Genomic DNA, 23,180 nt, shown 5'->3' with positions numbered 1-23,180 from the left:
GAGCACCCATGTTTTAGTCTTGTATATATTGTTTTACTAACCAAAATACCAAAAATATTGCCTTGTGCTTTTGTGTGTTTGTGTTTTGTAGGTACCAAGTCAAAATACCCATCAAAAGGAGCATTTTTCAACAGTTTCACTGTGCAAATCGATTTGCATAAGGTGTAAATCGATTTACACAACTGATTCTGCACCAGATTTTGCTTCTGCCATCAGTGCAAATCGATTTGCATAATGTGCAAATCGATTTACATAACTGTTTTTGCCCCAGATTTTGCCTTTTTCAGCAATGTAAATAGATTTGCATAAAGTGTAAATCGATTGCACCAGTGCGAATTTGGAAAAATGAAGGCAAATTTCAGCTTTTGAAAGTGTTGACATCATTTGCAAGCATGGGAAGCATGACTTAGCTCTTGTATTTGATTACCTACATCATTTAATCATAAACCCTCATGTGATTGCATCAAGACCATTGGATCTCATTTTTGGCTCCAAATCCTTTTCCCAAGCCTAATTCTATTTTCCAATCATAACTCCAAACCACAAAATTTCCTAAGCCTAAGTGCTATAAATTGAGGCATTCCCCTCATCATTTTTCAAGCTTTGATAGCCAAGAAAACTCTTGCTCTTTCTCTCCTCACCTCTTCCAAACCCCTCACTCAAAGCTCTTGTTTCTTCCACAAAAATTAGTGAGTCACATCTTGAACCTCACTAATTTAGAGCTAAACCTCAACCTAAACACTACTTTCTTCATCAATTGTGAGAGATCAAGGCTTGTGGTTGTGTGTTCTTGAAGAAGATTCAAAGTTTGTGAAAGATTTGGTAAAATTCTAGATCCTTTCCATAATTCAAGATGTGATCCATTTTTGTTTATGTTTGATGCATCTTTGGTGCTACATTGATGAGTTTTGCTTGCTTACTTGATACATTTTCGTGCACAAATTGATCCAAGATCACAAGGTGTTTGGTTTTATGTTTAAACAAGTTTTCTTCTCTTTATTTGCTGTTTTTTTGAAAAACTGTGTTGTGCAAATCGATTTACATCTGGTGTAAATCGATTTACATAACTAAAAACTGCGCAGATTTGAAAACAGAGTTATGCAAATCGATTTACACTCTGTGCAAATTGATTTACATCTGAGCAGAATGTGTTTTTTGCTTTTTTTTTGACTTTTTTTTGGTTCTAACTCATCTTCTACTCCATTCTTTTGATATTTTCTTTGAATCACAAGTTAGAGGCCTAATTTCTCTCTAATTTCAATGGACTTAGGGCGTCATATGATGAGAATCCGAATCCGCAATATTAAGTGATTGAAATTATGGATGAAAGGAGCTTTTGAATACGGTTCCATCTTTTATTTCTTTTTCTTTTGATCGATGAAAGTCTTTGATACCTTGAGAATTCTTATGGATTCTTGGTAAAGACTAGATCGCTCCTTATTTTCTTTTCGTGCGGTATTGCTTTCGGAGAATGATCTACATATCATTTCTCTCGCATGCATTAGCACATAAAGTTTTGACCGGCCTCGTTGTAGGGTGATTTCTATATAAATCACTTGGCGATCTGCTTAACATAGCGCAATATTCCGTGTCCCGAATAAAAAAGATCAAATATGGAAGAGAATTGTATGCGGTTGATTTAAGACTTATGGAGGTTTATCGTGTAGTCGCTATGATTTTATCAAGCTTCTGATAAATGTCCGTTGAATTTAAATCCGAGAACATCCTTCACTCACCATCGATCTCTATTACTAACTTTGATAACATACTTGACAAGTTTCAAGATGGTTATCTTTAACATCTAACGATTGACTTTAATTTCCGCAATTTATTATATTGCTCTTTATATTTTGCTTTATGCTTTATCATTTCATCATATTTACATTCTGCTATTTTCTCTTTGTCCATTTGGACGTTTATATTCCGCTATTTTCTCTTTGTCCATTTGGACACTATGTTTATGTTTCCGCTATTTTCTTTTTGTCCACTTGGACCATACTTTACTTTTATGCTAAAACACTAATAAATAACAAAAATCTAAAAAACACCTAAGGCTTTCTTTCGGACTATTGGTTACTATCCCGAGCATTTTGGAGATTCGGACTTATGGACCTAGTACCTCTGGACCCTTATTCTATTGTTATTCTGCTGTTATTCTGTCTGTCTGGCATTGGATTGTTGTCTATTTGTATGTGCAGGTATTTCCTTGAAAGCCCTTGATGGTTAATTTCAAGGCATTGATATAAGGATTTTACCCGAAAACAGCCGTTACTCTGCCCGATTTTCGTCAGAATTTTAATGTGTTTAATGCAAAGTGGTGCTAAAATAATAAGCTCATCTGGATCCCCAAGTGATAATGTTTTGGTTTGGTATTGATAAGTCCAAAGGATGGGAAATCTACCTTGACTCATAATGTCAAGTGTTGGCTTCTTCTTCGGTTAGACCGTTCTTTTCCTTAACTTTTATTTTACGCAATAGGATAGCCTCTTCATCTCCTCCCCTTCTTTAATTTTCAAAATCTTCTCCCTTTTTCCAAAATCTTCTTATGTTTGCAATCTTTTTGAAACCTTTTCTTTAAAAATATCTTTTGCCCTTAGTGGCTTTTCTTCAAAAGTTTAGACACGACTAATTGTTAAAACGAGTGGCGATACCCCACGATTTTGAAATTGATTGATATAATGAGATCTTTTCCGCGTGAGAGAGATAGTGGCATACTCGTTGATTTTATCCAAGTTGGAGCCCTTCTTTCATTTGCGATGCAAAGAACTTGTTTGTTCTCATGCTCAAGATCAATGGCTGAGTATTTCTCTCCGACGACTATAAAGTGTTTATTAGTTTTTAAAACGTTTTTCCCTTTTAAGCGGAACTACATTAGCTCTGACTTCTCCATTGCACCGAGGAGGTATGTAGGCACAAGGCTTAATGCTTTGCCGAGCTTATTTTAAAAATAAAACAAACCCTTTTTTTAGCACACACGACACAGATTTTCAAAAAGGTTCATGTGGAGTACCACAGATATGAGGGGAGCTTAAAACCTTCCCCTTGTATGATCAACACCCGTACCTAAGATCTCTTCTTTTGTTTTAAAAACAAACTTTGGGTTTTATTCGTTCTTTTCCCTTTTCCTTTGGAAATAATAAAGCGCGGTGGCGACTTTCACTGAAATATTGAGTCGAGTCAATTTAATGGCTTCGATCTCAGATTTTCCCCGCTACACCAGCACCTATATATATCTTTTTCTGTTAATTATTCAATTCTCAACACCAACAACTGAAAGATACACAAAGGCTTCTCATCTTCGTTCTTCTTCTCAACTCCAACACAATTACACACAATCATTCTTGCGTTGAGAGTTTGCGATCAAGATCGATAACGTCCATGGAAAGGAATTGAAGGTTCCCAGTGGGTGAAGATTTGTGGGGTTTTTGGTGAATAAAATCTGCGAATTTTGTCCTCTAAGATTGGTGAATTTTGGGGGTTTTTATCAAGAGACTTCATCAACGATTCAGCTGAGTGTGAAGATTGAAGAACAAGGGTTCGAGCAATTCAAAACACTGCAGAAAGGGAATCAAAGTGAAGCTCTTGGAAGACACTTGATCTGGCTCAAGATTAAGGGGAAGAAGATTCAAAGGATCAACATATTCGGTTTATCGTTATCTCTTTGTTATCTTCTTTGTATAAAATGTTTTCAATCATAATGAAAGACATCCCAATTCCCTTTTGGAATTGGGGGCAGATGTAGTCGTAGCGAGGACGATCGACGAACTGCTTGAACAAATATCGTGTTCTTATCGCTTTTATCTTTTCGTTTACATTTCGCTTATTTCTGGTCATAATTGAAAATTGATCAAAGCTTCAAGTGTTAAACTTGTGTGATAAGATTCTGCATAAACACCACAAGTCACCACACCTTGAATCATAATCAATTTGGACATTATCACCAAGTGTTTGATATATTGCTTCAACTATTATCAAGTCATTGTAAACAAAGTTAATCAAGCAAGTAGTTAAACGATCTATATTAGCTTAACCAATTGATTCTCTAAGCGGTCTTTCATCGTTAATCCTTAACTATTTTGTGGTTTAATCACATATCTGATTCTTTCAATAGTGGTTCGGAATAGACGCGAGTCGATCCTGAAACGCTTTCGCCTAAGTTTAAGATAAATCCGAGAAATTCTGAGGCATCTATTCACCCCCTTCTAGATCCTTAAGCCTAGCGTCTAACAAGTGGCATCAAGAGCTCTGGTTTATTCCGTGCTACGTGAAACACTTATTGGAAAAATGGCTTCCGGACCTAAAGGGGCTCGCAATAGAGCTCCAGTTTTCAACAGTGAAAACTATGGCTATTGGAAGGATTGTATGTGCGTTCATATCAATGCCATTGATAGGAACATTTGGACAGCAATTGTTAATGGTCCCTTTCAAATTACCATGACAAATGCAGCTGGTGTTGTCCTTCCTGAACCAGAAAATACTTGGGATGCTGAAGATGAAAAGAAATATGGATATGATTGGAAAGCGAGAAATATTCTAATCTCAGCTCTATGAGTTGATGAATACTATCGTGTTTCCCATTGTAAATCCGCTAAAGCTATGTGGGACACATTGCAAGTTGCACGTGAGGGCACTGATGATGTCAAACTAGCTAGAATCAATATGTTAACTCAAGAGTTCGAACTCTTTCATATGGAAGATGGTGAATCCATCGAACATATGCAAAAGAGATTCGTGCATCTTATAAATCATTTAAATTCTCTTGATAGACCTGTTTCCAATGCAAATGCTACTAACAAAGTTTTAAGATGTTTAAATAAGGAATGGCAACCCAAGGTTACAATCATAAAGGAAGCAAATGATCTAAATACCTTAGACATCACCACTCTCTTTGATAAACTTGAAGAATATGAGAAACATCTTAAATTCCTTGACATGCATGAGAAAAAGGTAAAGAAAGATAAGAACATGGAGAAAGAGGTAGAGAAGAAATCAATAGCTCTAAAGGCTTCAAGCTCCAAGACCTCAAAGCAAGAGCAAGAGGATAGTGATACTAGTGATGAGGAAGATTCAGATGATGAGGAAATGGGACTGTTTGTGCAAAGATACAACAAATACATAAAGAAAAATGGAGCAAAACACTCCGACAAAAGTTTGATTAACTATAGGAAGCAATTCAACAAGTACAAACAAGATGAGAATAACAAAGGAAAATCCAAAGGTCCTTGTTTCAATTGTGGTAAAGTTGGTCATTACAAACCGGGTTGTCCATACCTCAAGAAGGAGAAAGAGAATAATCAAAGCAAAGGTCACAACAAGCCTAGAAGAGCCTATATAGCATGGGAAAGTGATTCCTCTAGTGAAGACTCATCAAGCGATGAAGAAGAATCGGCAAATTTATGTCTTATGGCTCATCAACACAAGAAAAAGAAAAGTGTAAGTCATCTTAAACCCGAACTTGTAGATAAGGTATCTCATGCTCAATTAAAATTAGCTTTTGAAGAACTACATAGAAATGCAATTGAAGCTTTCAAACTTTTGGCCTCAAATAAGAAAAAAATTTCATATCTTGAATCAAAAGTTGAGAAAACCGAAAAGGATATGGAAGCTTTAAAACAATCTATGCTAGATATTCAAAAGGATAAAATTGAGAAAGATGCTACATCATGGTTTGGTTGTGAGACATGTCACATTTGGCAAAAAGAAGTAAGAGATCTAAAGGCCAAATTAGATAAGGCTCTACAACCAAAAGTGACTTTTGCGGTTGATCCAAATAAGTTCAAAAGATCGTATACTCCTTTATATAGTAAATACACTTTTGTACCAAAAGTATCAACTAGCAAAACAGCATATTCTCATCATATTACTTGTCACTATTGTTGCAAAAAGGGTCATACCATTGAAAATGCAAATTTAGGAGGATTTTAGTTCCTAAAGGAGTATTTCAATGGTTGCCGAAGTGCAACAATTTTTGTACTCACTACCAAGGACCCAATGAAAATTGGGGACCTTCCACTCTAAATTAATTTTGCAGGAAAAGTGTCTTGACATTGCCGAAAGGTTGTGGTTCCTTGATAGCGGGTGTTCAAGACACATGACGGGAGGCATATCACTTTTCGTTGAGTTCCACGCAGAGAAAAGGGGGTATGTCACCTATGGAGACAACAATCGGGGAGCTATACTTGGTAAAGGAAGTCTCCTAGAACACCACAACAAAATGGGGTTGTCGAACGTAAAAATCGTGTTCTAGAAGAGTTGGCAAGAACAATGCTCAATGAAGGAAATCTACCTAAATATTTCCGGGCGGATGCTATTAGTACCGCATGTTATGTTTTGAATAGGATACTAATTCTTCCTATACTAAACAAAACACCATATGAACTATTAAAGGGTAAAAACCAAATGTATCACACCTCCATGTATTCGGTTGCAAATGTTTTGTGTTAAATAACGGTAAAGATAACCTTGGTAAATTTGATGCTAAAGCTGACGAAGGCATATTCCTTAGTTACTCTCAATCTAGTAAAGCATATAGGATTTACAACAAAAGGCTACTTATAGTTGAAGAGTCAGTTCATGTGTCCTTTGATGAATCTTACTCAAAATGTGTCGAGAAAGGTATATCTTTTGATAGTGCAGGCCCATCTACTGGAGATATTGTCAAAGAAAAGGAAGACAAAAGTGAAATTGTTGCAAAGGAAGATGCTAAGGAAGAGAAAGATGAATATCGTGATAATGTTGAAAAAGAAAGCATCTCAAACAACGAAGAACTTCCTAAGGCCTGGACAAACGTAAAAGATCATCCAATCGACAACATAATAGGTGACATCTCAAAGGGCGTTACAACACGCTCCAAGATAAGTAACTTTTGTCATCATTTTGCTTTTGTTTCAGAAGTTGAGCCGAAAAACGCAAAGGACGCATTACTTGATGAGCATTGGCTAATGGCCATGCAAGAAGAATTAAACCAATTTAAACGGAATGATGTTTGGGACCTTGTCCCTCATCCGGGAGAACATTAAGTAATTGGTACTAGATGGGTTTTTCGTAACAAACTTGATGAAAACAGAGTTATTACTAGAAACAAAGCTAGATTAGTAGCTCAAGGCTACAATCAAGAGGAAGGTATTGACTATGAAGAGACGTACGCTCCCGTAGCACGTCTCGAGGCAATTCGTCTCTTACTTGCTTATGCTTGCTCAAAAGACTTTAAACTCTTTCAAATGGATGTTAAAAGTGCCTTTCTAAATGGCTATATTAATGAAGAGGTTTATGTAGCTCAACCACCCGGTTTTGAAAATTACAAGTATCCAACACATGTTTATAAGTTGAAACGTGCTTTATACGATCTCAAACATGCCCCTAGGGCTTGGTATGAACGTTTAAGCAAATTTCTACTTAGTCAAGGATACTTTAGGGGTAAACTTGACACTACTCTCTTCATTAAAAGAAAAGATAAAGATATACTTTTGGTTCAAGTTTATGTAGATGATATAATATTTGGGTCAATTAATGCAAAACTTGTCAAAGAATTTTCTAAGCTTATGCAGAGTGAATTTGAGATGAGCCTCATGGGAGAATTGAACTTCTTCCTTGGCCTACAAATCAAGCAACTTAGTGTTGCACCCCAAAATTTGCCCTCTTTATTTGAGCCATAAGTTAACAATGACATTTATTTCGTCATTCAAAAATTGAAGGAAAAAGTAATAAAGAGTTTTCATGGGTTTAAGAAGATATGGTGTGAAATGTGGTTTATACAGTGGAAACACGAGAAAATTCATAAGTCCAATTTTGAAGGTGATATGAGCTAAGTTCCCGTGAAGCCTCAACTGTTTCGATGATGTCTACAACTTTCGTGTTCGGCTTGGAAGCCAATTCTTTGAGGAAGGTCATCAAATTTGCAAGTTACTCGAGATTTCACAATGAAAAATGTTGTTGAATGTAGGGTTTTGGGCCTCGGAAAATTCATATCTCACAATCCGCTAGTAGGATTCGCTCGAAAATTTAACTGGAGCTCTGTGTCCTCATTACCTAGATTTCATATGTTCGAACCGAAGGCCAATTATGCACTGAAAACACCCAGCATTTTGAAGAATGTCGTGATCTTTCGGTAAAAAGTGTGTTTTCGAGTATGTCGCGCCAAGTTCGAAAATTCATAACTCCTTCGATTTTTATCGTATGAAGTCCATTCCGGCGGCATTTTCTCGGAAATTTTGTTAGCTTCGATTCTACGTCACACATGCGTGTTCAGATTCTGAGCCGAAGATAGGGTTTTATCGAGTTCTTTGAGTAGTACTCACAAAATTATGCACAGTCGCACCAGTTGAACCGACGTTTCTCGTCATTCAAACGGGCGTAATTTCTTCACCGCTTATCGGATTGAGATGATTCTCGCGGCTACGAGTCACGAACTTGGTCATCTTCACAATGGCATTGGTTTCATTCCGGAATTCAGAGCCGAACCGAGTTTCCTTAGAAACGAGCCAAAATAAGACGCACCGAGGGCAATTTGGACATTTCGCGTTGACAATATATAAACTTTTTGCTCTTCACAAATCAAGGGAGAACTCTCATAATTTCAATTGACCAAAAGATCAAAAACACTTTCTCTCAATCTTCTCTCAATTCTCTTGAATCAAAACCACAAATTCTATAAAACTTTCATCAAGATTCATCAATTTTCACCAAGATCAAGAACATGGATTGAAGAATCAAGGTGTCGGTGTCGAATTTATTCTCCTCTCCTCACTAGATCTCGCGCGCCCTCCCTCTCTCCCCTTGGGATTTCGCTTTCGTGTTCGTGTCGCGTTCGTGTCGTGTTCGCGTTCGTGTCGTGTTCGTGTTCGTGCTTCGGTTTAGATCTTCATCCGGTAAGCTTTCGGATCTTGAATTAAGCGCTTAATTGTTGATTATTATGTGAATTCGAATCTAGATCTACCTCTTTTTCTTGATTAATGTTGATTGATGATGATTGATCGGTGAATTTGTGTATTAGTGCTCGAATTGGTCGTGTTCATGTGAATTGTGGTTAGATTTAATGTTTGTTGCATATAATTGATGTTCGTTGATGATGAATTGCAATGTTCGTGTTTGAATCCATGATTTGGTGTTGATTTTACGTGCTTAATTGTTGATGTTCATGTATGTTGCTCGCGATGCACTCAAAGTGTTTGTATAAATGCATGTGTTGCACTTTTGCTTAATATTTGCCTTGCTTGACGCGTCACACTTTGTATAATTAAGCTCGTTTGACTTGTAGACTCGTGCTTAATTCATAATTTGATGTTTGCTTGTGATGATTGCCTATGGAACGGTTTTGGATTGAGTGCGAATGGCTCCGAGGCTTTAAAAATGCACAAAATTCTGTTTTTCTGCGCCAGGAACCGGTTCGTCCCAGCCAGAAACCGGTTCCCACTCAATCCAAAATTGTTGTCTCTCTGGTTTTTGTACCAGGAACCGGTTCGTCCCAGTCAGGAACCAGTTCCTGCGTTGTTTTTGCCCTCTGGTTTGTGTGCCAGGAACCGGGTCGTCCCAGGCGGGAACCGGTTCTCAGTTACTTGAAATATGCTTGCTTATGTGATTTAATACCAGGAACCGGGTTGTCCCTAGGTGGGAACCGGTTCCCAGTTTGCTTTGTTGACCAATCTCTGGTTTTTTGTACCAGGAACCGGTTCCTGTGTGTTATTTTTGTGTTTTCTTTGTTAACTTCTATCTTACATAACTTTTTACTCGTAACTCCGATTCGCACGTTCTTTATATCGTTGGAAAGCTTATGAGATGTACTATCTAGCTAGATACTTTGTTTTCATTAATTTGTAGATCATTCATGTTTTATTTCTCTTTGATGTTTCATCGTCCATTTCATGTTTACATTACTTGCCCGTGTCTTTTGGTCTATAGCAATAACGTAATTCCGATTGTGATGTTTGTTATCTCTAACTTGTGTGCTAGTTTGCAAGGCTTTTGGATAGTCACCGACCGGCGCTTATTGCTTGAGTGTTCCGCTTTACTTTCGGAACACGATTTCCTTCACTCGCATTGTGTTCTCATCCTGGAGACACGTTCCTATTACTTTATATCTGCTTGCTTGGTTTGCTTGTTCCTCTTGCAGGTGTATTGTGATTGTGCTCGACGCGCATGTCGACCTTTGTCTGCTTTCATGGCTAATCGGTGTGCTGACTATTTGCTTTTGCTTTGCTAGCTCGCTCGCGGGATCCTAGTTTCTTTGCTCTCTTTGAAGGATAGAAAAACACTTAGAAAGGGGGGGGGGGGGTTTGAATAAGTGTAGTCTAAAAACTTGAACGATAAAAACAATATGCACAGTTATTTTTATCCTGGTTCGTTGTTAACTAAACTACTCCAGTCCACCCCCACGGAGTGATTTACCTCACCTGAGGATTTAATCCACTAATCGCAACAGATTACAATGGTTTTCCACTTAGTCCGCGACTAAGTCTTCTAGAGTATCCTGATCACAACCTGATCACTCCAGGAACAAATGCTTAGACATAAGCTAAGACTTTCTTAGAGTATCCTGACCACCACGTGATCACTCTAATTACAACTGCTTAGACACAAGCTAAGACTTCCTAGAGTATCCTGATCAACACTTGATCACTCTAGTTACATACAAATTAATGTAATCAATTCTAAGAGTATTACAAATGCTTCTGAAAAGCTATAATCACAACAGTGATATTTCTCTTAACGTTTAAGCTTAATCTCACTAATATATTACAACAGCAATGTAGTGAGCTTTGATGAAGATGAAGTTTCTGAGCTTTTGATTGAACAGCGTTTCAGCAAGTTAATATTCACAGAATTTGGTTCAGAGTTGTTAACCTTGCTTCTCATCAGAACTTCATATTTATAGGCGTTTGAGAAGATGACCGTTGGGCGCATTTAATGCTTTGCGTGTTCCGTACAGCTTTGCATTTAATGTTTCACGCTTTTGTCAACTACCTCGAGCCTTGTTCACGCTGTGTCTACTGACGTTGCCTTTAATAGCTTCCAACGTTCCTTTTGTCAGTCAGCGTAGCCTGCCACTTGTACTTTCTTCTGATCTGATGTTTGTGAATATAATATTTGAATATCATCAGAGTCAAACAGCTTGGTGCATAGCATCTTCTTGTCTTCTGACCTTGAAGTGCTTCTGAGCGTGATACCATGAGAACTTCAGTGCTTCTGCTTCTGATCTCAAGTTCTTCTGATGCTTCCATAGACCCATGTTCTGATTCTGCCTTGACCATCTTCTGATGTCTTGCCAGACCATGTTCTGATGTTGCATGCTGAACCTTCTGAGACAAAGCTTCTGAGCGCTGATTTGTGCATACTCTTTATATATTTCCTGAAAGGGAAATTGCAATATATTAGAGTACCACATTATCTCACACAAAATTCATATCCTTGTTATCATCAAAACTAGGAATATTGATCAGAACAAATCTTGTTCTAACAATCTCCCCCTTTTTGATGATGACAAAAACATATATAAATGATATGAATTTGCGATCAGAAAGAGCAGACGGCTAAAGACAAATTACACAGCTATAGCATAAGCATGTGAATATGTCTCCCCCTGAGATTAACAATCTCCCCCTGAGATGAATAATCTCCCCCTGAAATAAATACTCGAAGAACTTTAATAATAAAAGACTTCCCTGATTATTTCAGTAGAGACGATCACATAAGCTTTTGTCTTCTGATAATTCATAGCTTCTGACTTCTGCTTCCATTGGACAGCTTCAGAACTTGAATTTCTTTAGATCCCTAGAACACTCACAGCTTCTGATTCCTGCTTCCATTTAGGACAGCTTCAGAACTTGAATTTCTTTGATCTTCAGAACATTCACAGCTTCTGATTCCTGCTTCCATTTAGGACAGCTTCAGAACTTGAATTTCTTTGATCTTCAGAACATTCACAGCTTCTGATTCATGCTTCCATTTAGGACAGCTTCAGAACTTGAGTTTTCTGGATCTTTAGAACATTCACAGCTTCTGATTTCTGCTTCCCTCGGATAGCTTCAGAGCTTTGAATTTCTTCTTACATCACTTCATGCTAGATTGTATCAGAACATTGTTGAATGTACCAGAGCATCATCAGAGCATCTCTACATCCTGAAATGTTACAGAACAAAACTAAACAACAAAAGTCAGCATGAATGAGTTAGAACATAAAAATGTGTATCAGAACACAAAATATGTATCAGAGCCATATAAGCCATATAGAATATATCAGATCCAATAGACAATGTATCAGAGCAAATAGACAATGATTTGGATCATATTCTATTATCAGAATTTCTGATCATTCTTCCTTCTGATTCTGAAGCTTCCTAGCACTCAGCTTGCTTCAAGAATCCAAGAGCTATTTCTAATCATTCTTCCTTCTTGCTTCTGATTCTGAAGCTTCCTAGCACTCAGCTTGCTTTCAAGAATCCAAGAGCTTGAATCTGCAATGATTAAATCAAATCATTTATCACAGCTGTAAAATATTCAATAGACTTTGCGCCTTCTTATTCTAATCACTGCTTCTGATTGTCATTCTTAAGAAATGATCTGGTTCTGATAGGATCATCTTTCTTCCCAAGGATCACATCTTCTGAATGAGCTGAGGCAAGTCTAGGTGATCTTCTGACTGTAGGTTCTTCAGAGATTCTCAGATTCTCTAAAGATGCAGCAACTTGATCTTCTGATCCATTGCTTCTGAGACTGCCAGCTTCTGCAGCTTTGCTTCTTGGTTCTACTGCTTCTGATATATCAATATCAAAATCTGCAAAATTCTCAAACTGCTTTGGTTTTTCAAGACCAAGCTTATCATCAAACCTGATATTGATTGATTCTTCTACAATCAATGTTTCAGTATTGTATACTCTGTAGCCTTTAGAGCGTTCAGAATATCCAAGAAGGAAACATTTTTGTGCTTTGGAATCAAACTTACCAAGATGATCTTTAGTATTCAGAATAAAACATACACATCCAAAAGGATGGAAATAAGAAATGTTGGGCTTTCTGTTCTTCCACAATTCATAAGGAGTCTTATTTAGAATAGGTCTTATAGAGATTCTATTCTGAATATAACACGCAGTGTTTATTGCTTCCGCCCAAAAATGCTTAGCCATATTGGTTTCATTGATCATGGTTCTGGCCATTTCTTGTAGAGTCCTATTCTTTCGCTCTACAACTCCATTTTGCTGTGGAGTTCTAGGACAAGAGAAATCATGGGCAATACCATTTTCTTTGAAGAACTCCTCAAAGAATTTGTTCTCAAATTCACCACCATGATCACTTCTGACCTTTATGATCTTGCACTCCTTCTCAGATTGGATCTGAGTGCAGAATTCAAAGAACACTGAATGAGACTCATCCTTGTGTTTCAAGAACTTTACCCATGTCCAGCGGCTATAATCATCAACGATGACTAATCCATATTTCTTCCCTCTGACAGATGCTGTTTTGACTGGGCCAAACAGATCAATGTGCAAGAGTTCTAACGGCCTTGAGGTAGAAGCAACATTCTTAGACTTGAATGCAGGTCTGGAGAACTTGCCCTTCTGACATGCTTCACAAAGAGCATCTGATTTGTATTTCAGATTTGGGAGTCCTCTGACCAGATTTAGTTTGTTAATCTGAGAAATCTTTCTCAAACTAGCATGTCCTAATCTTCTGTGCCAGACCCATTGCTCTTCAAAAACAGACATAAGACAAGTCACCTTCTGCTTCTCAAGATCAGAAAGATCAATCTTATAAATGTTGTTCTTCCTCTTGCCTGTAAATAGGATTGAGCCATCCTTCTGACTTACAGCCTTGCAATACTTTTGATTAAAGATTATGTCATAACCATTGTCACTTAATTGACTTATGGACAATAAGGTATGAGCTAATCCTTCTACAAGAAGTACATTAGTTATGGAAGGAGAGTTACCAAGACTTATGGTTCCAGAGCCAATAATTTTGCCCTTCTGATCTCCTCCAAACTTGACTTCTCCACCTGGTTTAAGCACCAGGTCTTGGAATGTAGACCTTCTTCCCGCCATGTGTCGCGAGCACCCAGAGTCCAGGTACCATGACATTTTGCTTTCTGTCCTCTTTTTCGCCAAGGATATCTGCAACAGAAATTATCTTCTCCTTAGGTACCCACAATTTCTTGGGTCCTTTCTTGTTAGTTCTCCTCAAGTTCTGATTGAACTTGGGTTTAGCAAAATATTTAACAGGAGGAACAATATGATACTTCTTATTCTGAGTTCCATGATATTTCTTAGGTTGTGTCACATGCTTCTTGGTGTGTGTTATGTGAAAACTTTGTGCATGTGATGTGTGCTTAATATCATGGGAGTGGCCAAATTTAAATTGGTTATACAGAGGCTTGTATGATATTTTCATATCATCCACATATTCAAGCTTGTATGGGATTTCACCCTCATAACCAATGCCAACTCTCTTGTTCCCAGACACAGCATATATCATAGAAGCTAGCTGACTTCTGCCAATACTTCTAGATAAGAACTTCCTGAAACTTAAATCATATTCTTTCAGAATATGATTCAGACTGGGAGTGGATTTTTCTGAATCAGAAGGAGATCCAACATTATTGGATAATTTTAAAACTTTTTCTTTTAATTCAGAATTTTCCAACTCAAGCTTCTTAGTTTCAAATTCAAATTGCTTTTTCAGCTTTTTGTATTTGATACTAAGATGAGCTTTTAATTCAAGAAGCTCTGTTAGACTGGAAACTAACTCTTCTCTAGATAGTTCAGAAAATACCTCTTCAGAATCTAATTCTGATGTAGATTCTGATCCATCATCTTCTGTCGCCATCAGCGCAAAGTTTGCCTGCTCTCCTTCAGAGTCTGATCGTGATTCTGATTCAGAATCATCCCATGTTGCCATAAGACCTTTCTTCTTATGAAACTTCTTCTTGGGATTCTCCTTCTGAAGTTTTGGACACTCATTCTTGTAATGTCCAGGCTCATTGCACTCATAGTAGACAGCCTTCTTCTTGTCAGATCTTCTGTCACCAGAAGATTCTCCACGTTCAAATCTCTTTGAACTTCTGAAGCCTCTGAACTTCCTTTGCTTGCTCTTCCAGAGTTGGTTCACCCTTTTTGAGATCATGGATAGTTCATCTTCTTCTTCAGATTCTGATTCTTCAGGATCTTCTTCTCTAGCCTGAAAAGCGTTAGTGCATTTTCTAATATTAGGTTTTAATGCAATAGACTTACCTTTCTTCTGAGGTTCATTAGCGTCAAGTTCAATCTCATGACTCCTCAGGGCACTAATCAGCTCTTCCAAAGAAACTTCATTCAGATTCTTCGCAATCTTGAATGCAGTCACCATTGGGCCCCATCTTCTGGGCAAACTTCTGATGATCTTCTTTACATGATCAGCCTTGGTGTAGCCTTTGTCGAGAACTCTCAATCCAGCAGTCAGAGTTTGAAATCTTGAAAACATCTTTTCAATGTCTTCATCATCCTCCATCTTGAAGGCTTCATACTTCTGGATTAGTGCAAGAGCTTTGGTCTCCTTGACTTGAGCATTTCCTTCATGAGTCATCTTCAAGGACTCATATATGTCATGGGCCGTTTCCCTGTTAGATATCTTCTCATACTCAGCATGAGAGATAGCATTCAGCAAAACAGTCCTGCATTTGTGATGATTCTTGAAATCTTTCTTTTGATCATCATTCATTTCGCTTCTCGTGAGTCTTACACCAGTAGCTTTAACAGGATGTTTGTAACCATCCAACAGAAGATCCCATAGATCAGCATCCAGACCAAGAAAGTAACTTTCCAGTTTATCTTTCCAATATTCAAAGTTTTCACCATCGAATATTGGTGGTCTAGTATAACCATTGTTACCATTGTATTGCTCAGCAGAGCCAGATGTAGATGCAGTTGGATTTGATTGAGATTCACCAGCCATCTTTTACTGAAGCGTTTTTCTCTTCCTGAATCTTTTCTAAACACGGTTAAGTTCTTGCACCTTAGAACCGGCGCTCTGATGCCAATTGAAGGATAGAAAAACACTTAGAAAGGGGGGGGGGTTTGAATAAGTGTAGTCTAAAAACTTGAACGATAAAAACAATATGCACAGTTATTTTTATCCTGGTTCGTTGTTAACTAAACTACTCCAGTCCACCCCCACGGAGTGATTTACCTCACCTGAGGATTTAATCCACTAATCGCAACAGATTACAATGGTTTTCCACTTAGTCCGTGACTAAGTCTTCTAGAGTATCCTGATCACAACCTGATCACTCCAGGAACAAATGCTTAGACACAAGCTAAGACTTTCTTAGAGTATCCTGACCACCACGTGATCACTCTAATTACAACTGCTTAGACACAAGCTAAGACTTCCTAGAGTATCCTGATCAACACTTGATCACTCTAGTTACTTACAAATTAATGTAATCAATTCTAAGAGTATTACAAATGCTTCTGAAAAGCTATAATCACAACAGTGATATTTCTCTTAACGTTTAAGCTTAATCTCACTAATATATTACAACAGCAATGTAGTGAGCTTTGATGAAGATGAAGTTTCTGAGCTTTTGATTGAACAGCGTTTCAGCAAGTTAATATTCACAGAATTTGGTTCAGAGTTGTTAACCTTGCTTCTCATCAGAACTTCATATTTATAGGCGTTTGAGAAGATGACCGTTGGGCGCATTTAATGCTTTGCGTGTTCCGTACAGCTTTGCATTTAATGTTTCACGCTTTTTTCAACTACCTCGAGCCTTGTTCACGCTGTGTCTACTGACGTTGCCTTTAATAGCTTCCAACGTTCCTTTTGTCAGTCAGCGTAGCCTGCCACTTGTACTTTCTTCTGATCTGATGTTTGTGAATATAATATTTGAATATCATCAGAGTCAAACAGCTTGGTGCATAGCATCTTCTTGTCTTCTGACCTTGAAGTGCTTCTGAGTGTGATACCATGAGAACTTCAGTGCTTCTGCTTCTGATCTCAAGTTCTTCTGATGCTTCCATAGACCCATGTTCTGATTCTGCCTTGACCATCTTCTGATGTCTTGCCAGACCATGTTCTGATGTTGCATGCTGAACCTTCTGAGACAAAGCTTCTGAGCGCTGATTTGTGCATACTCTTTATATATTTCCTGAAAGGGAAATTGCAATGTATTAGAGTACCACATTATCTCACACAAAATTCATATCCTTGTTATCATCAAAACTAGGAATATTGATCAGAACAAATATTGTTCTAACACTCTTCGCTTTAGTTTACAGATCATCATCCGTTTGGTATTGATCCCGTTTCATTTTATTTTTCTTGCACTTTATCGCTTTCTCGCATCATCCTTTAACATGAGAAGTAGGACTTAGACATGCATCTGGCCAAGCCCTCGAAAGAGGCTCTGTTTTTGTTGGTGTGTTTATATTTGTGCTTTGCGGCAGGGAGTCACGGTGTAATAAGACCTATATGGCACTCCGTTAAGTCCTCATGGAAAGCACGCGAAAAGGGTTAGCAATCAACCCCGCCCAGTCTCATCGAGTCTGTTCGGTATGCGCACGCTACGCGTTGCTTGCTTCTGAACCAGCACAAAATCTTGTTATTGAGTATGTCAGGAAAAGGGTTCATGCAACCGGACCCCCGCACTTCCTATAGCTCACGTTAATCGACGTTGATGCTCGGTGTATGCATGCACCGTTTTCCTTTCAGATCCATGACGGCTTGGTTGCTGAGAGGGATCCGCTCCTCTTGTCTATGGCCCGATCATTTTCGCGAGGTCTAATGCTTGTTTGACTCGGGTGATTCGCTCCCCTTGGCTATGGCGGGACCGCTTTTCTACCATTCGGTCAGTACCGTTGGTTTTGTTTGCTTTACGAGCGGAGCTCGTTTGTGTGATACTCTTGTTTGCTTTCGCTTTTCCCCGTAGGTTGTTAGTTTAGTTTAGACTTGTACCCTTTGTATGATAACATTAGGTAGCAAGCTTTCCCCCTTAGCTTAGGTTTTCCTCATGCATTCTTTAAAACACAAACCACACTCTTTGATTTTCTTTTCTTAAGAGCTTGTTATTTCCGCTCCATTCCCAGGCATAAGTCTCCAAAAGTCGAGCAGCGGAGTGCGAATGTAACTCGTTCACCTAAAAAACACAAAACAAACTGAGACTAGTTAGCCGAGCTACGGTAGCTCTGATTCTGCAAAACAGATACGTAGGTGTCGTCCTCGGTTTATTCTCGTGAGATACGAACTGACTCTTCTTTTATTTTTGAGTTTTGAAAATCAGAGAGTCGCCACCGACTTTTATTTTATCCAATTAAGGAAAGGTTTATAAAAGAAACAGAAAAGACCTTTAAGAGATTTTGGGTTCAGGGGTAGGTTATACAAAGGGAAGGTATTAGCACCCGTTTGTATCCATGGTTATCCATGGGCTCTTAATTGCTTAGTTCACTTGTTTGAATCATTTGTCTTGCTTTGAAATGCTTGTATGTGGTTTTAAAATACCTTTGTAAATTAACTTTGTAATGATCCTTGTGCGGATGTATACAAAGTGTTTTATCTTTCAAAAGATGTTTTGAAAAAAGATCTTTAACTTCGTAATGATCCTTGTTTGGATATATACAAAATGTTGTCTTTTTTGAAAGTTTTGTTTTGAAAAACAGTGATATGTGAAACATTTGTTGTTTTGTTTGATTTGAGCAAGCAATTAGGAGATCTACCCTAAGTTCATAAGGTCCTTTCCTATTTTCTTTTAGAAAATTTTCTTTGTCTGAATACAGAAAGAAAATTGTTTGAGTTGTATTTGAAACAGTAGAATTGATTTTGAAAAGAGTAACAGAGGGATTACCCTAAGAGGTGCAAGTGTGATTGTGTTTTATTTTCAGATATCTTTATCTTTGAAATTAGTGATCTAGCGCTTCAGTTATTATTTTTGACATACACGCAGTTTTATATGTACAGAATTTAAAGTGCGGGAATGTAAAATGCGGAAAATAAATCTACGCTATTACATCGATTGTGCGAGAAATGTAAACTACGCTATTTACATGATTTTGACAACCTATACACTTATCTATGAATTTAAATTGCAATAAGATAAAGGGAAGTATATTTTTTGGATTTTTTGATGGTTGATTTTAATTAAAATTAATGCATAATTAATTTAACTAAAAAGCTAAGAATTAGAAATAAAATTTAAACCTAAAAAAAAATTAAGTCTAAAATATGTCCAAGTTGCTTGTTAATTAATTTTAAAATAAAATTAATTTTTTTGGGATTTTTGAAGTTATTTTGGAAATTATTAAGCTAATTAATTAATAATTATACAAATAATTATACAAATAATTTAAACTTAAAGAGAAAAATATTCTAAATATGTACAAAATTAATCTATAATATATAAACTTGATTTAATAAAAAGAAAATATTTTTTCTGATTTTTTGATAGGCTAGCAAATAATTAAAAGATAAATATAACAATATTATCTAATTAATTAAACAAAATATTTTAATTATTAAGAAAAATAAAATATTTTAGTTTCAAAAAATAATATATTATTTTATCAACCTAAAAATATTTTTATTATATTTTTTTGATTTTTTAGACTATTTTAAATTAATTTTGCAAAGAAAATAAAATAAAATGGAAAATATATAAAGACATGATCTGGTGTGGTTGATAGGAAGGTCTATGGTAAGGATGAGCGTTCAGGCGCGTTGGATCTTGAATTAATGAAATCTGATGGCTGCAATAATAAGGCACATGATATGATAGTGGAACGCAAAGCATATGATTGGTCTGAACTTCAAAATACACGCGCGCGCAAACCAAGCAATCAGAATAAGCCACGTCTTCGTCTTCTTCATTTCAAATACCTGCAACCGTAGGTAAAGGTTTTACCTACGGTTTTTTCTGTCACTAAAGCTCCTGCAAATTAAAAATCACAAGATATGCAATATAAATACAACATGAGACCATGGATCGACTGTAAATGATCCACTGAACACAACCATGGCCTTATTTTTTTCTGATTTTGCCTTAAAAGAAAAACCCCGTTTCGAGCTCATAAACCCTAAAATGGCATAGGCTTCAAACGTCCATTAAAACCCAATTAAAGCTCCAGAAATGATCAGAGCACCAAACTAAACACAAATATGGGATTACATCCTATTGAATATGCATGAATAATCAGACACGAGGTGGTTTATGTTTGAACAAACCGTGGCCTTTATGGCTTGATTTGTGAGGCTTTGAGGCTTGAAATTGATTTGAATAGGTTCAGTGATACTTGAGGAAGATGTTTGAATGTTTAGTTTGGATTGAAGTTAGCTTAAACTAAAAATTCGAAATTCAAATTTCTTTGAAAATTTCAAGTTTGATACAAGAGTTATACAAGCATGTGTTTGTTCTGAACTTCTGTGTCTCTCTTCCTACTGAAGTATGCTAAGCATTATATGAGCAACAAGAGTGCTTAAATCTTAAGCTAACAATTATTGATGGCTTTTGATTTTTTGAATTTTTTAATATATAAAGCTTTGAATTTTTGACCATGGCTTGATTTTCTTCATCCCTCTTGCTTTAGGCCTGCCATGTACTTCTATGCTGCAGAGTTAAGCCACCTTGGTGACTCATGCTAAGGACAAAAGGCCTTGGATAATTGTCTTGAACCATTTCTTTCTTAATTTAATTTTAAATGTGATAAAATTAAATTAAAAAGAAACAAAAATGTCATGGGCCTAATGTTGGTCATGGGAGCCCTTTAGTATCATTAGAAACATGTTTGGATCATGAATGCTTGGCCTCTTTTGGAAGAAAAACATTTTTGATCAATGTTGGTTTCATGCATTTTCCCAAAAAATAGCTAACTTCAACAAGGCATATCTCCCTCAATTTTGATCATATGAAGGAGTTCTTGTACTTTTTAGAAACCTCAAGATGTCCTCTACAAGCTACGTTGGAAACTTTTTTGCATTTGGAGAAGTTATCTTGGTGTTATGGCCTTTGACAAAAAACCACTTTTTGTTGACTTTGAAAATGACCTGTAATGTCTTGGCTCATATTTTCCAAATGGTAAATCGAATGACCATGGGATCAATTTCATTTGAAAGATAATTGAATTTCATTCAAAACAAGATTTGGTTGGAATTTTTTGGATGAACAAGGAGAGAGTTATGGCCAGTCAAAGTTCAGTTGACTTTTTAGGAGAAAACCCTAATTTTGAAACTTAAAGTTTTGTTGATTTTTGAACTTTTCTTGATGAATTATAATCAACCATTGATCAAATGATGAATCTTTTGACAAAATATGGATGTTGACAAAAAATTTCATTTTTGACTGTCTGTTGACTTTTCGGTCAAACTGGTCGTCTGTTGACTGTTTGAGCTGCTAACTGTACGTCTGAGCGAATTGAAGTTTGAAAATTTGTCTGGTGGTACTTTGAGACACATGGAGGTCCATGAAATCCATTTGAGGTCTCAAAAAACTTGTTCTCCTGAAAAAAAACAAAAACCCTTGTTAAGGACTGTTTGTGTAGGAGACAGTTAAGCGTACCTGATTTTTGTGCAGTGCTGAGTCTCTGCTGATCATGTGATTATCAGAAGACTTCTAGAACAAAAATCTTGGAATTTTGAAATGCAAAAGATTGATTTGATTAATGGTATAAAACACGGAGAATCGTGCTGTCAGCGGGTTTGACTGTCAACTGGCTGTCCGGGCATTAATGTAACAGTTAAAGTGAAAATTCAACAGTTAAAGTTAATTTTTTTTTTTTTTTTGTGTTAATGGGGAAAATTTATTTACCTGAGTTGTTAGAAAAACACAAAATATAATAAATAAATAAAATATATTGTACGCGAACGAAATTACCGATAATAACCTTGAAAAATATTTAATGCACAGAAAAATAAATATTTAACTAGCAATAAATACACATAATATTATCTTGATAATTAAACGACAGTACGACAGATAGTACAACATTTAATACTGACAGTACAAATATTACATAATATAATGAACAGTACGACAAATAAAATAAACGGTACATTATTTGAAAGCGAAAGATACGACAAACTTTAAAAATGACGATTAAAAACCCATGCTATAAATAACAACATATAGATGAACGGTAGTGTAAGCAACCCAGGTCCACATTTTTCAGGACTATGCAGACAGAAAAAGGACATGATCACCACCAAAACAGTGACGACCATAAGAAAAAACGTATCCATCCACTTTGCCATTTTTGCCGGGGAAGAAGAGAAAATAATTATGAGGTAGAAGTTTGAGAAATGAGTGAAATTTGATGTGATAATTTATGGAAAAAATGAGGGGTATTTATAGAGTGAAAAGAAGGATAGAGACGTTGGGGAACGAAGTGATACCGTACAAAAAAGGAAAATTTGAGTGGTAGTAGGATTTGAAAGAAAGTGTATGGTAGGGTTTGAAAAAGAGAGATGTGTGGAATAAAGTTAGGATTTGATTTGAAAGAAAGAGATTTGAAAAGAAAGGAAGAGATTTTGAAAATAATAATATGGTACAAAAATTAGTGGGAAACAAAAACTAATAATAATTCACTTGTTACCAGTGCAGTCTGAATCCCCGGACTCTGCGCCTGCAAAAATTTAATTCTGTACCAATTACGTCAGTACTATTTATCTGCAAATAAATCTCAAATAAATAGCGTGTGTGAAGTGATAAACAGTATTTGGCGTTTGTGTAAGAATAAATCCAACAGCGAACCAAAATACCGTATAAGAAATATTCTAAGAACCGAGTATTCATAAAATCAGGATATTTGTGAAATAAAATCCAAGATTATATGAAACTCCGAAATTTTTTAGACAGAAGTCTGTTGCCTTCTTCTTGAAAAAGATGCGGGCAAATTTTGGGGTATAACAGTAGGCAGCGGGGTAGGGCCCGTGCGAGCACAATCCTTTCTTTTCCCTACATTGCGCATTCATTTTAGTCCAGATTAGCGTAGATTTGTTACACACCCATAGTTTTAGACACAAGCATGGATACCATCGAGTACGATGGGCGCGAGGGGTGCTAATACCTTCCCCTCGCATAACCGACTCCCTTACCCTTTTTCTCTGGTCGTGAGACCGTTGTTTTGTTTTGTGGTTTGCTGGCATTCCCTTCCTTTTAAGGATAAATATGTTAGTGGCGACTCTGTTAATTTTTGCGGTAGCGACACTTAGTCATGGAACTTTTGTAAGTC

This window comes from Vicia villosa, linkage group LG7 (assembly GCF_029867415.1).
Source record: "Vicia villosa cultivar HV-30 ecotype Madison, WI linkage group LG7, Vvil1.0, whole genome shotgun sequence".
In the NCBI taxonomy this organism is placed as follows: Eukaryota; Viridiplantae; Streptophyta; class Magnoliopsida; order Fabales; family Fabaceae; genus Vicia; species Vicia villosa.
Note: the sequence above shows the minus strand (reverse complement) of the source record.